The following is a 17,187-nucleotide window of genomic DNA, read 5'->3' as shown; positions in this document are numbered from 1 at the left end:
AAAATGGAAAACTGCAGAAGGGTTAGGGTTAGGGTTAGGGTTAGAAGGCCAATTTTTTCTCAAAACCCACAAGTTGCATAAGCTGAACATGCACAAAGTGCAGAAATGGCATAAAATGCAGAAAAAAGTGCAGAAAAGCATGGATTTGCGGCAGCCCCATTATAAGTCAATGGGAAAAATCTCCGACATTTTGGCCGATTGCGGAAAAACCGTAAATTGCAGAAGTCCCAAAAGTAATAGCACCCTTCTCCTCAACATGCGGAACATTTTGATGCATAACTTGCAGAAATTGCACAAAGCATGAAGGTGCTGAAAGCTCTAGAAAATCGGGAAAAAGATGGAAGAGGAATAATAATAAAGAACATGAAAACCAATAATTGACTGCGGAAGAATTCCGCAGTCAATCAATAAAGAACATGAAAACCAATAATTGACTGCGGAAGAATTCCGCAGTCAATTAATTAATCAATTACAGTTAAAGGCGAGAGTGCAGATAAAATACTTTCAGTCATTTGCATCGGTAAAAAGAACTGTTTTCAGCCTGGATTTGAACATTGTCAGAGTTGAGGCCTGTCTCACATCCTCGTGAAGACTGTTCCAGATTTTAGCTGCATGAAACTGAAACGCAGCCTAACCATGTTTATTATTGACTCTGGGAACCACCAGGAGGCCCCTCCCTGAAATTCTCAGGGCCCGAGATGGTTCATACGGCTGTAACATGTCAGAGATGTACTTTGGTGCTAAACCATGAAAAGACTTGTACACAAGCAGAGCTGTTTTAAAGTCTATTCTCTGAGTGACAGGAAGCCAGTGCAGAGACCGGAGCACTGGACTAATATGGTCGTATTTCCTGTTTTTTGTCAGGACTCGAGCAGCAGCGTTCTGGATGTACTGTAGCTCTGATAGCTCGTTTAGAGAGGCCAGTGAGCAGCCGTTACAGTATCTAACCTGCTGGAGACAAATGCATGGATAAGTCTCTCTAAGTCTGGTTTTGACACTATTCCTCTGATCTTAGCAATGTTTTTCAGATGGTAAAAAGCTGCTGATGTTATTGCTTTGATGTGGCTGTTTAAGTTCAGGTCTGAGTCCATGATTACTCCTAGATTTCTAACCTGATTTTTTGGTTTTAGAGAGAGAGACTCAAGGTGACTGATAACACTTTGTCTTTGTGCCTGTGGGCCAAAAACAATTATCTCAGTTTTGTCTGCATTTAGCTGGAGAAAGTTGTTTTGCATCCACAAACTGATCTGTTGGATGCAGTGACAAAGTGTATCTACAGGCCCATGTTCACCAGCCGTCAGTGACACGTAGATTTGAGTGTCATCTGCATAGTTGTGGTACAAAACATTGTTGCTGTTTATCAGCTGACCCAATGGAAGCATGTACAAGTTGAATAAGAGGGGTCCCAAGATTGACCCCTGGGGGACTCCACAGGTCATGGCAATTTTGTCTGAGACACAGTTGCCAATTTCAACAAAGTACGTCCTGTCCTCGAGATAGGACTTAAACCAGTTTAGAGCAGTACCAGAGATTCCCACCCAGTTTTCTAACCTGTGAAGTAAGATCCCGTGGTCCACTGTGTCAAAGGCAGCGCTCAGGTCCAGCAGAACTAAAACTGAGACCTTACCTGCATTGGTGTTCATGCGGATATCATTTGTCACCTTGATCAGAGCTGTCTCAGTGCTGTGGTGGGGCCTAAAGCCTGACTGGAAAGTATCAAACACATTGTTAGACAGGAGAAAGTAAGTGAGCTGCTGATATACTACTTTCTCTAGGACTTTTCCTAAGAATGGTAGGTTTGATATGGGCCGGTAGTTGTTCATTACCTTGGCATCAAGGCTGCTCTTTTTTAGAAGAGGCTTAATGACTGCTGTTTTCAAGGCCTTTGGAAATGGTCCAGTCTGGAGTGAGATGTTAACTAACTGAGCAAGTTGTGGTAACAAGCTGGTCAGCACAGACTTCAGAAATCTAGTGGGTAATTCATCAAGGCAGCATGTACATGAACTCAGACCGGAGATAACCTCTTCGATTGTTTTGTCAGTAACAGGTGTGAAATGTGTCAGCTCAAGGTGTTTATCTGGTGGCAGAGTTTCTATTTGTGTTGTGGAAATTATGGCATTTTTAATGCTTTGGACTTTGTCATAGAAAAATATTGCAAACTCGTTACACTTAGATATAGAGATTTGTTCTACTGGCAGTGAAACTGGAGGGTTAGTTAATCTGTTTACTGTGGAAAACAGAACACGAGAATTGTTTCTGCAGTTTGAGATGATTGTAGAGAAGTACTTCTCCCTTGCTCCACGCAAAATCTGGTTGAACACACAAAGCACTTCTTTGTAAACCTCAAAATGGACCTGGAGCTTTGACTTGCGCCATTTCCGTTCGGCTTTTCGGCACTCCCTTTTCTGTGCCCTGACCGAATCTTCACTTCTCCAAGGTGCCTTTTGCCTATTGTTAACCATTTTAACCTTGACAGGAGCAATAGTATCCAACACATTTCAGACCCTTGATGTGTAAGAGTCCAACAGATTATCAACATTAGAACATGGGGCATTTTCAAATCTGATCATCTCCATAAACTGTGTCCTTGTTGTATCATTTATGTGTCTTCTTTGAATAACTCCAGGCCCAACCACTGATTTAGGTGTAACACACAGGTCAAAGAAGACACATGATGATGATCAGATAAAGCAACATTAACAACATTCACATTTGATATATTAACACCTTTTGTAATAACTAGATCTAGAGTGTGGCCTTTGTTGTGAGTCGCCTCACTCACGTGCTGAGTTAAACCAAACATTTCAAGGACAGCACTGAGTTCTTTTGCATGCCTGTCGTTGGTCACATTAAAATCACCTGACAGTACTAAACACTCGAAATCAATGCATATAAATGACAGTAATTGAGTAAAATCTTCAATAAAACCGTTCTGTGGTGGTGTGGAAATAGTCATGTAAAGTATGGAAGATTGTTTTATCTCCATTTTGAATGACACATACTCAAACGATGGAAAAACCCCAAATGACAATTTTTGCAGGAGTAAATTGTCCCTGAATATGGCACAAACACCCCCACCCCTCTGGTTTTGGCATGTTTCAGACACAAAATTGAAGTGAGATGGACTACACTCAATCAAAACTGCATTACCAGTGTTTTTGTCCAGCCATGTTTCAGTTAAAAACATAAAATCTAGATTATAAGAGGAAATAAAACTATGTATTAAATAGGACTTGTTTTTTAGCGATCTGACATTGAGTACAGCATGTTTGAGATTTATCTGTGTTTGAGTGGGTGGAATCTTTTTGCAGGGGATGTGGATTAGATTTCTTTGATTGGACGGTCTGACTGTCCCTCTCTTATCTAATCTATGTTGTTTGACGGTACTAATTGTCTTGTAAGAACACACTCCCTCTATGGACCTCTGGTTGGTTTTGAGTTTGCTATGTATGGTAGCAACGCAGAGGCCCCTAATGTCCTAGACAGCAGCAGTGAAGCTGCTGGAGATAACAGCTGTGGGCGCCGGTGGTGGGGGCCGAGCTGGGGAGACCTTGGTTTGTGAAAAAGGCGGAGGTGGGAGAGGGGCATGATGCTTCTTTGGGGATGAAAGCCTTGGTCTTGACACAATTGGAGTGAGGGGAGTCATTTTAGTCCCATGTTTGATCAAGTTTTCAAGATGGTTGAAAAATCCCATAGGTGACTCTGGGGATGGGAACGATTCAGAAAAGTCTCTGGAAGGTGTAGTCGGGCTCAAGGCCTGTGGTGGAGTAAGAGAAAGTGCTCCTTCGGCTGAATCATTTAATATAGGTGCAGGTGGTGCTGAAGCTGAGCTTTTCCCCGGAGATGCAGGTGGTGATGCTGCTATTGTTGAAACGCTTTCTGGAGATGCGGGTGGTGCTGGTGCAGCTAAATCCTTAGCTGCTGCTGAGTCTATAGGTGCAGATGATGCTGCTATGGCTGAATCCTTAACTGTGGCTGATTCCATAGGTGCAGGTGGTGCTGCTATGGCTGAAACCTTTACTGCAGCTGAGTCCTTTACTACAGGTGCAGATGACGCAGCTGCGACTGTATCATTTATTGGTGGTGCAGTTGAGGCCTTTGCTGCTGAGCCAGGAGCTCTTCTCATGCTCCTCTCGGCTCTCTCTTGTAGCTCAGGCCTCCTCTGATTTTGCAAAGCGTGGAGGAGATTCTCCGTCAGTCGTCTCACTCCACCTCTGCTCAAGTGAGGCCCATTTCCTCTAAACAGGTCATCACGTTGCCAGAACAAATTAAAGTTCTCTATGAAATACAGTCCTCTCGACTCACAGACGTTGGACAGCCATGTATTCAACTGAAACAGCCGGGAGAATTTGTTTATTCTCCCATCGATATTTGGGATAGGTACACTGATGAACATTTGTATTGCCTCTTTATCCAGACAATCAAGTCTCTCAAAAAGTTTTTTGAACTTTTCTTTCAGGGCTTCAGACTCTCCGTCTCTTATGTCCACAGCACCGACATGTATGATAAGTTTATCAATCCCAGGGTTATTTGTGATTTCCTTGTTTAGAACATCTATGATGTCAGAAACTGTGGCGCTGGGATAACTGCTTGTAGTAATCCTGTCATTGTTTATATTAGATATGGCTCCGTCTCCGAGCACCAGGATATCTCTGGCCTTGACACTTGCCACACTTTTTCTCTCAGGCTTTGTTTTGACTTCTTGTTCTCTGTTTCTCTCTGATTGTCTCTGTTACACTCATCTTCTGAGAGAGGTGAATATCTGTTTGTTAACTTTATTCCAGGTTTATTTTTGCTAGCACGTTTCCTTTGCTTTGGCCTGGCACCAACTTGTCTGTTTAGTTTCGGGAACGTTACGGTATCGTCTAGCTTTAGGTTGGAAGTATCAGTTTTTAGACGATTTATCCTTCAAACTCCATTGTTTATCTAGAGTTTGTTTATCTGCTCACGCTGAAACAAGTGGAAACCATAAACAAAAAAACATGTGCTCCTGGTTCTGAAAAGACGTCCTTCTTTTAAAAAGGCTGCAAGCTTAGTTTCTTCCCTTGTCACCAAAGAAACTCAGAGGGACATGTGTCTTGCTAGCACTAGAGCAGGGGCGTCAAACTCATTTTGGGTCGTGGGCCGCATGTAATAGAGATTTTTTTTCAATATATATAAATGAATAATAAGCTGTGATTTGGTCAAAGCCCCAACTTGACTGTAGCTTCATTAATAACAATGGCTTGCACTTTTATTGCACTTTACAAGCCTGTGTCACAAGTTTCTACATAGTAGTCATTATTCATTCACTCCACACTCGGAGGTGGTAAGCTGTTATTGAAGCCACAGCCGCCCTGGGGCAGACTGTCCATTTACCACGTGGCTATATAATGTGTTGTTCATATCCTGAGCTCTTATTAGGTCAGTGCCCTCTGCTGGACACGTGTGGAACTCTTTCCTTTTTTATTTATTTAATGCCCCCTAGTGGCTAGAATGAGTATTCTGGTTATTCTTTTTTCCCTACATACATACTGGAATTTATGCTCTACAGGGCATCTCGTGGGCCGGATCAGGCCCACGGGCCGTATGTTTGACACCCCTGCACTAGAGTGACACTGCAGACAATTTGTAACTAAATCATAAACTCCAAAGGTCTGACCTCACTTAATGTGGTCAAAGATTGACAACAAGATTGTAAATTAAAAAAGCAAAGTACAAAGACATTGTGTTTTGAAAGATTCCCCTTTTCTTTTCTTACTTCCTCAAAGCTTCATCATATTAAAACAAGGAAGTACCTCTCGGATAAACTTTAAACGTCCAATATAGATAGGGCTGAAGTCACCGCTCTGAAGTCCCCGCTGGGCACATAAAATGACTCTTCAAAGGTAATGCCTTTAGGATGCACTGTTTGTGATTTAAAACAGACACTGTGAGAAGAAGAATTTATTTTTTTACAAACCCACAGTTAAAATACAAATGCATCCAAAATACAGCGTCATTTATGTATAATATAGAGAGGTGTGGCCCCAGTATGGAGCCCGGTGGAAATCCTCATGTAATACTTTTACTTTGAGATTTGCTGTTATGTAGTTGCACTAACCCTTTCAAATAAGTAACTTCTGCAGTCCCTCCGACACCATAATGATTTAATTTACCCAATAAAATGTCAAAATCAATGGTATCAAACGCTTTTGATATATCAAGGAAAACACAGATTCCACACTCACCTTTATCAATAGCGTCATTGATTTCTTCCTGAAACCATGCTGGGATGAGTATATTTTATCTAGTTGATCCAAGTAGCCGCTCTTTCAAGTGCCTTTTGTAATGTAGCAATGGATGCAGGTCGATAATTTTCTAAGTTGTTTTTATCACCAGCTTTGTGAATTGGTATAATGTTTGCAATCTTAGTCATTCTAGGTCCCACTCCATGGAGCAGAGAGAGATTTATACAATACACAAGTGGATCTGTACAGTAGACCTGACAGTTTTACGACATACATCATCCACACCGATCAGCCCATGGGTACTTTTCATGTTCAAAACAATTTCGATCACTTCTGCTTTATCAGTAGGTGTAAGAAAAACTGACATCAAATAATTACCATTGAGGTCATGTGGGGATGCGGCTCCCCCTCGTGGAGTTATGTTTTTTGAAAGTGTTTCACCAATAGAATTGAAGTAATTGTTAAAACAGTTGGCAAGATCGTCATCACTGGGATAGTAAAGATCGTTTAGTTTGAGTTTGGTCAGTTATTTCATTGATAAAAGCATTATAGGCTTCTCCAGGACTTACACAGCAATAGAATAGAAGAGATAGAAGAAGATAGAATAGAATCCCACGTTTGATGCCTAAGGTTTTCAGAAAATCTATTTATGTAATTTATTGTTAATACTTTTACTATCCTTCTATAAGGCAGTTTGCTAGGTTAATCCCAGAACTTTGTTTGAAGATCGATGAAGAGAACAATAGGAAAGTGTTCCGAAGTATCTGACGGTATTACACCTGCATCAAAACAAGCATTCTGAGTATTTAATATGATATTGTCAATGGTGGATTTAGAGGTTTCTGTCTTTCTGGTATATGAATTTATTGTGGAGAAAACGATGAAGAATAAAGACAATTTTCTTCGGCTAAATTGATGTCAAAGTCACTGAGTAAGAAACTGTTTTGATTGGTATTATCTTTTACAATTTAGTAAATCATCCAATTTGGTCATGAAAAAATTGAGGTAAGAATCTGGAGGTCGATGTATTACACCTACAATTATATTTTTCTTGTTTTCAACATTCACTTCAAAGCGACTATACGTATTTTCCTCCCCCTACATGTTCCAGCCATGTCCTAATGTGTAGAATGAGCTCAGAACTGTTCACCACAACTGCCTCTAAAACCCTGCACGGTCACTCAGAAAGGTGTACTGGCGTCACCTGCAGTTAGGTGAAAGACCTCAGGTGGCAGTAGTGAGCATAAAATGACCAACTTGCATCTAGTCTCGTTAAAGCATCTGATAGACCATCATCAATATATAGGTCATCAAGGAAGAAGAGGAAACTTTAGTTATACAGCACCGTTCACAGATAAAATCACAAAGTTCATCACAAAGAACAAGAGGATCAAAAAACAAGTATTACAAGAAAATAAACATAGAAACAATCATAGCCTTGTCAACTAAAAGCTCGTCTGAACAGCCATGTCTTCATCTGCTTGTTTGTGGTAGAACATAGTGTCATATCGTTTTAATTTGGCAAGAAAACTACAGCACAGATGATGCCTATTTGACTAATACATTTGTTTTTCTTTTTCTTTTTTTACAATATATTACAAAGCAACCGAGACATATCAAGAACCTATGCACCAGAACACCTAGTCCAGCACAGATCCATAGACCTCCACCTCACACACATGCAGGTACTCTGTCCGTCCTGGGATCACGATGTTGACGTATCGACCGTCCATCCCGTCACAGTCGAAGCCCTGGGTGAAGCCTGGAGGGATATTTGTGATGACGGCACACCTGAGGGAAGAAAACAGTTTAAACTTCTAGGTGTCATAGGTGTCAGATATAGGGCGTGAACCGATATCAGTCTGAATCGGAGAAAAAGTTTAGGTACTACCGTTATCGAAAGCATATACGGAAAAAAAAATCCAAGTTCTGATGCTGTTGGTCCAGCACAAATAAATGACCTTCTCCTATTTTTCCAAAATGTTTCGCCCAATGTTTGCCCCAATTTATTTTTTTAAATTTTCCCCCGATTTCTTTATTACAAATATTTGCCCTATTTGCCCCAAATGATTCCCCATTTTTCACACATTTCCTGACACTACCTAACTCTATATAGTAAATTTGCAGATCTTCCACAAATTATTGTTCTGTGTTCTGGTTCTAGATGACAATTATTTACAGGAAGGGAATTGTTCAGATGTTGGTATGGAAAACTAAATATTATTATAGTACTGGCAAACATTATTTTTTAAGGTATCCAGCCCCTGATATAAGGTTGGCATCAGCCGGCAGTGAGCACACAGGGAATCCAGGGCTTGTCCGAGTGTTGAAACAAGGTGCCCCAGTTTCCTCCATCCATAGAAAGTGGGAAACATAGTTACGCACAATAACCCCTATATTTAAATTACCTTGGGTTGTTGTTGCCATTGTTTTCCAGGGAATCTCCGATGCGGATTTCTGCTCCGTTCAGTCTTTGGGAAGCTTCTATTACATTGGTCACATTGACCGTGAAAATCCTGTGTGGTTTCCTCAGGTCCAGTCTCCACCAGGGGTTTAAATTAGCCCCTGTGTGAGAGCATGAGCTCCATTCAGTGTTACGGTTTCCATCTACAGCATTGGACGCTATGTAATTGCCATACAGTGAAGACTGGGTAGCTCTTCCTTGGAGAGCCAGATTTTCCCCTGAACACACACACAAAACATGAGCATGTTTAATATAAACCTGTGAAGAGCCAGATGGAATCCATTCTGCTTTGATGAGAGCTCGGTATTGCTTGTAAAGGCAGTCCAAACATATAAGTACAATGTTTTCAGTAACAGCAAGTACAACTAACTGCACGTCTATCAGTGTTTTCAATTTAGAAAAAAAAGGATTTTGGTACCGGTTGGTGCAGGGTATCCATAGACCTCCACTTCACAGAGGGTCAGAGCTCTCCCTAAACCTGGCAGAACCACAGAGACGTATCGCCCTCCACTCGTCTGGTGAAGGTGATAGTCAGAGAGCGACCTGCTGGGATGTGTGATAACACAGCCACTCTGAAAAGCAACAGATTATTAATCTTTTGAACCTCCGCAACATCAATGTTGAGAGATTTATTTTTACGTACACAGGATTGTAAGCACCATTATTTAGTAAAGAATTTCCAACATGAATCTCTGCCCCATTCAGTCTGTCCGCACAGCAGTCTCCTCTGTTGGTGATGGTGATGGAGGTCACTATGTAGTTCCCCAGCAGGTCCACTCTCCACCAGGGGTTGTTCTGCCATTTAGTATGTGTGCACGAGCCGGCAGAGTATGCTGATTCCCTGTTTCCATCAATGGCGTTGATGGCATTTGAAAGACTGTCCAGATATTTGGTTGACTGTGTAGCTTTGCCACGCAGAGCCACATTTGCTAAAGGGTAAACCACAAAACGTCATGGATTAGCACTCAATGAAATATAAAGAGCATACCAAACTATGCCTGGACCCCAAAAAATCCACAGCTAAAACACTTACGATAGGTCCGAGTAGAGCAGATCTTCACCAGAAACAGCAAAACTAAACCTCTGTTCCAGTTCATTTTCCCCAGTGCATTGTTTGACTCTGTTGTACTGTTGGAATGAGATTTTCAACTGAAGCTCCCTTATTTATGGTACCAGGGGTGGGGATCATTGCAAAACTTACAATCATTTCTAAGGGTTGTAAACTCTTATTACCATGTCATTAATAACTGTTTATCATGTACTTTCAACAGTCCAGTTGTTAAGGCTGTTGGACACACGTGGCAGATAAAGCAGGTAGTGTTGAAGTAGGTCCAATCTTTAAATGAAAGATAGGTCAAATACAGAGGACAAATTTCCTTGCTCAACAGTCTTAAACCAACGAGACACACTTTAAAGGTACAGTATCTCACAAAAGTAAATGCACCCCTAATTAATGCAAACATTTCATTATATATTTATATTGGACACTGATGTAATGACACATGCTACAATATTAAGTAGTCTTGTCAACTTACTCATTGGCTATCCACAGGAGCCAATCAGCTTCAAAGGTTGAGCCACAAGCACCACCCAGGCTGGGCTCAAACTGGAAACATATGAGCTTTTAAAGAACTTTGAGCAAACACAGCAAATTTTGGTCTCTGTTTTACTCTGTTGCAAACCAAACCACTTTCAACAATTGCATCCAAACAGTACCTGCCTTCTAAATGGATAAATGGGATATTTCAGGATTTTTGACGTAGGGCTTAATTTCCTAGTTATCCAGAGTGTCGTTGATTTCTGGAGAGATATACTTTTTTAATTCATGCAGTCCATATATTTGAAAAGTTTGGTGGCGCTAGGCTAGTGCTAGGCTAGCGCATTTCTACGGTATCAGCTATTCTACTGTTGAGAGCAAAGTAATATTATTAACAATAATATTAGTAAACACATGCGTTGACATGAACCAAAACTAATATAGCTCCATCACAAGATTATGTCCAATTTCGCTGTAGAAGGGCAATATTTAGGTTAGGCATGTGTGAAGGGCGCCACTGCTTATAAGCAAAAGCGTTGACTGGGTTGCCGAAATGTCCAGGTTTTTAATCAGACAGAGGTGGCAACCCTACTAGTGCCGCAGCAGTCAACTTGCCTTGCCTGTATGTTAATTTTTCGACAAAAATATTTTGTCTTGATTTTGGCCAAGTGATTTTTGACAATAAAAATTGGACTAAAACTAAATTAAAAGATTTCATGAGACTAAAACTATGACTAAAATGTCCAAATATTTTAGTCGACTAAAATAAGACTAAATAAAAATGAAAAGGAGAGACTAAAATCATCCAAACTTCTATTGACCGTCTGAAAGAGCCTCAGATCATGTAAATTTACTGCCAAAGGTGCAGCTCCATGAAGCAGAGGCACAAGATTAAATATGATTATAAATAATATTATCAATGCAAAGTCGTAAATTCTAACCCCTAAAACTAGACTAAAATTTAAGATATTTTTGACTAAAACTAGACTAAAATCGAATTACATTTTCGTCAAAAGACTAAGACCAAAACTAAATTGAAATATTCAAAATTAACACTGTCCAAGAGCACCATCAATGGATAAGTGAAATAATGGGTTTTAATGTCATGGTGCCAGACACAGTATACAGTATGTGCATATCCAATGTAAACACAGACTCTGTTTCAAAATAACTTTCAATTTTGTATTAAAAATACATACAGTATATACAAATATTCATGAACACAATTGTTAACTGTCGTTTAGGTTGAGGAATATCAAACATTTTGCTGGTTAGAACCTGGAATACAGTATTAAAACTCTGTCACAGACTTGACACATTATTATTATGACAAATATGAGATGGTGAAAAGCGAATGAACTCACTTTGCATTTGTAAAATAAATGCATCTCATCAGTGTAGAATAAGCTTAATAAGTGATTTATTTAAGAATATTAACAATATCCTATAGATATTACTGTATAAGGGAGACTCACAATTATGAAAACCTTACGATACGCCGATACTGCGATAATCAATATACTGCACAAAATAGCCTACAATGCATCACTAGTTTTCAAGACACAAAAGCGATTATTTACCCTTTTATATGAACATGCTCCATATTGTTCATGATTTACATTTGTTTATTTTCATCTTTTATTTGACCTTTATTTAACCAGGAAAGTCCCACTGAATCTTATTTTCAGGTGAGTCCTGGTCCCCGAGTGGACCACATGCACACCTGTCTTCAGAAGGCCTTGTGCTGCCAGTAGATCTAGTCCAGCACAGATCCGTAGACCTCCACCTCACACAATTGCAAATACTCTGCTCGTCCTGGGATCACGATGTTGACGTATCGACCGTCCATCCCGTTGCAGTCGAAGCCCTGGGTGAAGCCTGGAGGGATACTGCTGATGACGGCACACCTGGCAGAAAAGAGCAGGTCCATTCTTTAGTTTTAGGAATGAAAACAATGGAGTGAAGTGAAGTGATAGGTTTGGGACAGGATTCAATCAGCAGCAGACACATCTCAACTACAGTCAATGGATTAATGTAATTCAGTACACATGGGTCTAATGACTTTCTTTTTGTTAACCTTACTTTTTCAGCCTAACCTGGCTTTTTCTGTCATTTTTTTCCTTCGCTTATCTTTTGTGAAGAACTGAGAGAACCACTATTGGACTTAAAGGTGTATTATGCAACTTGTTACCTGTGCGTATTTGACCTTGTAGTGACCCAGCAGCTGTATGAGTGGTCAGCATGTCGCCTTTACTTTCCATCACAGTGGTCTCTAGGACTCTCCAGGATCAATTGTTTTCACTGTCTCTGACTCTAACCAGAAAACCTACAAAACAGCTGACCCTGCAGTGTTGTAGAGACCACTGTGATCCAAAGTAAATGTGCCATACTGACTACTCGTGCTGCCGCTGGGTCACTACAAGGTCAAGTATGCACAGATATCAAGGTTTTTTTTTCACATAAAAAATGTCATTGTGCACCTTTAATCTACTTGAACTAGTGCAGAGGGATGACTGACGTCAAATGGTATCTCCCTGTTGCAGAAAAGCCAAATTGTATTTTTTTCAAATCTTTTTGGATGACTGTCAGAGTATGTTAATAATATTTTCAGTATCTTGGCCCATTCACTGGTTCAACTCTCCTGATTAGGCAGTATTCCACTGATAAAGTAAGCTCTGCAGTACCCGTACCTGTATGTTATATCTACTGTAACCCTAATGTCTTATGTGGTAATGTGTCTCACATCAAGGAGTTGTTTTAATAATAATTCAGGAATGTTGATAAGATGATGCAGGTTATGTTGGCCACAGTAACTTTTTACAGTAACATTTAAAAATAATTATAATAATCCATGTAAATAAACTGTTAAGCAAATTTAATTCCTGTCAAATACCAGACTAGATTATTTTTGGATCTTTATTTTAGGCCTGGTGATGAAGCCTACCAATGGCCTAAATTGCACTGTTTTGACCTTGATTAGTAAATATACTGTATTTACCTCCAACAGAAACAGAACATTTTCTGCTTGGAACCAATTATAATAATTATATGATCCATTATATGCAGAAAAGTGTAAACCAGAAAGACTCTATAAAGCTTCTGCTCTCTCCTCTGACTGCATGTCTCTCCTCTGACTGCATGTCTCTGCTCTGACTGCGCGTCTCTCCTCTGACTGCCTGTCTCTCCTCTAACTGCATGTCTCTCCTCTGACTGCATGTCTCTCCTCTAACTGCATGTCTCTGCTCTGACTGCATGTCTCTGCTCTGACTGCCTGTCTCTCCTCTGACTGCATGTCTCTCCTCTGACTGCCTGTCTCTCCTCCTCTATCATCTGGGTGCCGCAGTGCTCTAGTTTAAAACCTCTTTTGTTCATAACACCAATGGAACTCTATCCGGTTCCTGTCTTAGTTGTGCTGCATTTGATAAGATTATGAATTATATTTTGTCTCTTATAAAAGAAGCATGGCGGCCTACCCTTACCATATGCTGCAGAGTGGTTCTGCAAATAAACATGACTGCAGTAATTCACTGTATGTACCAATGTTTCCCAGTGTCTATGATTGATGGAACACAAGTATGGTGGTGCCTCAACTTCCAGACAATCTATGTGAGGCACCTAGCGGCCTAAAAACGGCTTTGTTTTCTCCAGTCCCATGTTAACAGATAGGATAAAAGGGGCGGGCTCAATTAATGGCGGCGCCCACGCGAGCCTCCGGAATAAGGTGAATAGGTCTGGACTTAGAGGGCAAAGTTTCAGGATTGTTCTTCTCTGTAACTCTCTGTATATCATACCTTGGATTATTGTTGCCATAGTTTTCCAGGGAATCTCCGATGCGAATCTCTGCTCCATTCAGTCGTTGAGGAGCGTGTATGATGTTAGTGACATTCACAGAGAAGATCCTGTGTGTTTTCCTCAGATCCAGCCTCCACCAGGGGTTTAAATCAGCCTTTGTGTGCTGGCAGGAGCCTTTCTCCCATACACTCTCACGGTTTCCATCGATAGCATTGGATGCAATGCCAAAACTGTGTAATGATGAATGTGTAGCCCTTCCTTGGAGTGCCAGATTCTCTCCTGCACAAACAAAAATGAGGTAATGAGGTTGTGCTTAACCTCAGTCCATCCCTAATGAAAGTCTACATTCATGTTTTAATTAAATGAAATCCCAAACTAGTGACCATTTACCAAGTGATTTTGGAGATGACTATTGTAAACTGTTCTGTAATTGCTGTGTTGGTCCATAATGCCGTCTAAATGAATGATAAAATGGAAAGCAAGGGAGTAAAGCAACAAGACAGTTCCATTACTTCGACTGACCAGTTGGTGAATGGTAACCGTAGACCTCCACTTCACAGACGGTCAGAAGCCTGCCTGCTCCTGGCAGAACCACAGAGACATATCGTCCTTCCACTCGTCTGGTGAAGGTGATGGTCAGAGTCCGGCCTTGTGGGATGTGTGGGAGCACAGCCACTCTGATGGAGACAGTGTAAAGTTAGGACATGCATTGTGTCATGGTGGGGCTGTACTACGTTTTCACTGTGCTTCAGCCATCAGATACTCCAAGAGGAACCACACTGAGGCCACTGTGACTGAACGGCATTGGACAGTATTTGTGCCACTGTTGTATTAATGCAATTGATAAATTACAGCCCATAGGAGAAACTGGAGCATACAAATGGTCAGTGTTCTCTGACGGGATTAAAGTGCATATTAGATCAATTATTCTAAAACATAAAACACAATCATTTTGCAAAAAAAAAGAAATGCACTCAGTTTTCTTTTAGTTTCTTTTGTTTCCTTAAAGCTGAGCACACACACACTATATGATTTTTTTTGCCTGATTTTGCCTCATGTTTAATTTTTAAGCCTAAATTTAGACGCACAGGAGAAGCATGGGTGATTTACCGTCCCAAAAGTGAACACACAGAATGTATTGGCCAATGGCATAGTGGAATACACTCATAAAAACACAGTAGCTCCTTCCTTTTCATTTCTCTCTCGTAACAGCGGCACTAACAACTACTTAATGGCTACAGCCCCACTCAGACCAGAGGCAAATGATTTTAAACTGCTGCCATGCAACCATGGTATGTCAATGGAAAATTAGTGAGTTCACTGAAATAAAATGATAATTATTACAGACATTATCCATCTCAATAAGTAATATTTTCAAAAGCATTAAAACCTGTCATAGGCTCTATGTCTGGGCAACATGGGCCACTTTCACTTACACTGGATTGTCATTCCCGTTATCCCGTAATGAATTGCCAACATGGATCTCCGCCCCGTCCAGTCGTTCAGGGCAGCAGTCTCCTCTGTTGGTGACGGAGATGGAGGTCACTATGTAGGATTCCAGCAGGTCCACTCTCCACCAGGGGTTGGTCTGTACATCCGTGACTGCACATGAACCAGCGTAGTAGTTAGATTCACGATTCCCATCAATGGCGTTGTAGGCCGCTCCAAAATCGCTGTTGTATCTGTCTGACTGGGTAGCTTTGCCTCGCAGAGCCACGTTTGCTAAGAAATAGTAAAGTAAAATAGTAAAAAAAAATGCAATCACTAATATTCCTTGGAAAAATAAATAACTATTGATACTTACGGTAGGTACGGGCGGCGCAGGTCTGCACAGTCAGCAACAAAAACAAAATTGTAATGTACTTCATTTTTGCTACAAGGGAAAGAAAAACATTTTCTTTATGCTATTGATATTTAAAACATTTTTGGGAAAAACACTTTGCTGATTTGAAGAGAACTTTGAGATGAAGTCGTCCTCCCGGAGGAAACGGTGAGACGAGTGTCACGGTCCTCGCTGTTGTTGGAGTTATTACATGCACAGTCTACTGTCAGCGATCACTGGTCAGTCTGGTCAAGAAAGTTTCTGGCATGCTGCATTATTTATCTAACTAATTATTTATCTAACTAATGTAATTGCCAAAGTTCATTTATAAACGGGTGTGCATGCTGCAGAGGTCATGCACACGACTGACACGGTTCTTTACGTAGCATTATCATTGTTGTTTCGTAATCAGTATTTCTCTTTCTTCTGTTTGGGGAATGTATACAGTACATGAGTCTCAGTCATTTCAGCCATGTTTTTGTTTTGCTGTTTCCTTATTGTTGTTTTGTTCCTTTGTTTGCTCCCCTATGTTCCTTGTGAAATGAGAATTTTTATTGTATTAATTTTGGGGGCTAGGGTTAACCCCAAGGTTAGGGCCCCTAACTCTAACCCTAAAACCACCTCTTGACCCTCAAACAGCCCTTCAATAAGTGAGGACCACCCAAAATGTCGTCACTTTCCAAAAATATCCTCAGTTAAAAACTCAAACTGGTCCTCACAATGTCGGAAGTACCAGAACACACACACACAAATAAACAAACTGGCAGGTTGGGGTAAAAAGCTGGCAGGCAAAGAGTTGAGTGGGAAACGTACTTTCTGAGTTAAATTGTTATATTATATAATAAAATGGTATGAATAGCAGTTACCACTTACCTTCACCAGGTCTGACTTGAGGACAATGATCAGAGTTGACCAGGGGTTGTTTCTCTGAGTATTTATGCTTGTGTCTTATCTCTGTACATTGCTGTTTTGCTCACATTTTAACATGTCAAATTAATCATTAAGTGAAGGAAACATGTGTATCTTAAGATTGTAAAAGATATCATTCACGTGAGTGATTTACTGTAATCTTTAGAGCAGTTTACTGGCAACTTTGTCCAGTACTTCCTGCTTGGACTTACACACTGATGATGAAAATAGAATTATGAGCCCATCCCCATGGCGCTAGCTCCTTTTGGAGACATGTCACTAGAAAGTCTGTTTAAACACATGTCAATAGAATATAATACAGGCTTTATACAGGCAGCAGCACTACAATATTTTTAATGCCACAAAGTTCTGTGCATATATCTTTTCTCAACTTTAGCAAACATTCTCCATCCATCCATTTTCTTCCACTATATCCAGGGCCGGGTTGCGGGGG

General features: G+C 40.6%; 1 pseudogene across 1 annotated transcript; it reads right to left on the bottom strand.

The window, feature by feature from the left end:
• Nucleotides 1-7,849: 7,849 nt before the first annotated feature.
• LOC306966095 lies at nucleotides 7,850-9,770 on the bottom strand (annotated as a pseudogene). Its single transcript has 5 exons — nucleotides 9,707-9,770; nucleotides 9,317-9,602; nucleotides 9,092-9,245; nucleotides 8,618-8,891; nucleotides 7,850-8,000 (listed from the first exon to the last, which is right to left on the bottom strand). The product of its transcript is annotated as an uncharacterized misc_RNA (transcript).
• Between the last annotated feature and the right edge of the window lie 7,417 nt (nucleotides 9,771-17,187).

The sequence above is a fragment of the Gobius niger genome (assembly GCF_951799975.1).
Source record: "Gobius niger genome assembly, chromosome: 8".
NCBI lineage: Eukaryota > Metazoa > Chordata > Actinopteri > Gobiiformes > Gobiidae > Gobius > Gobius niger.
Note: the sequence above shows the minus strand (reverse complement) of the source record. Positions and strands in the feature narration are given on the sequence as shown.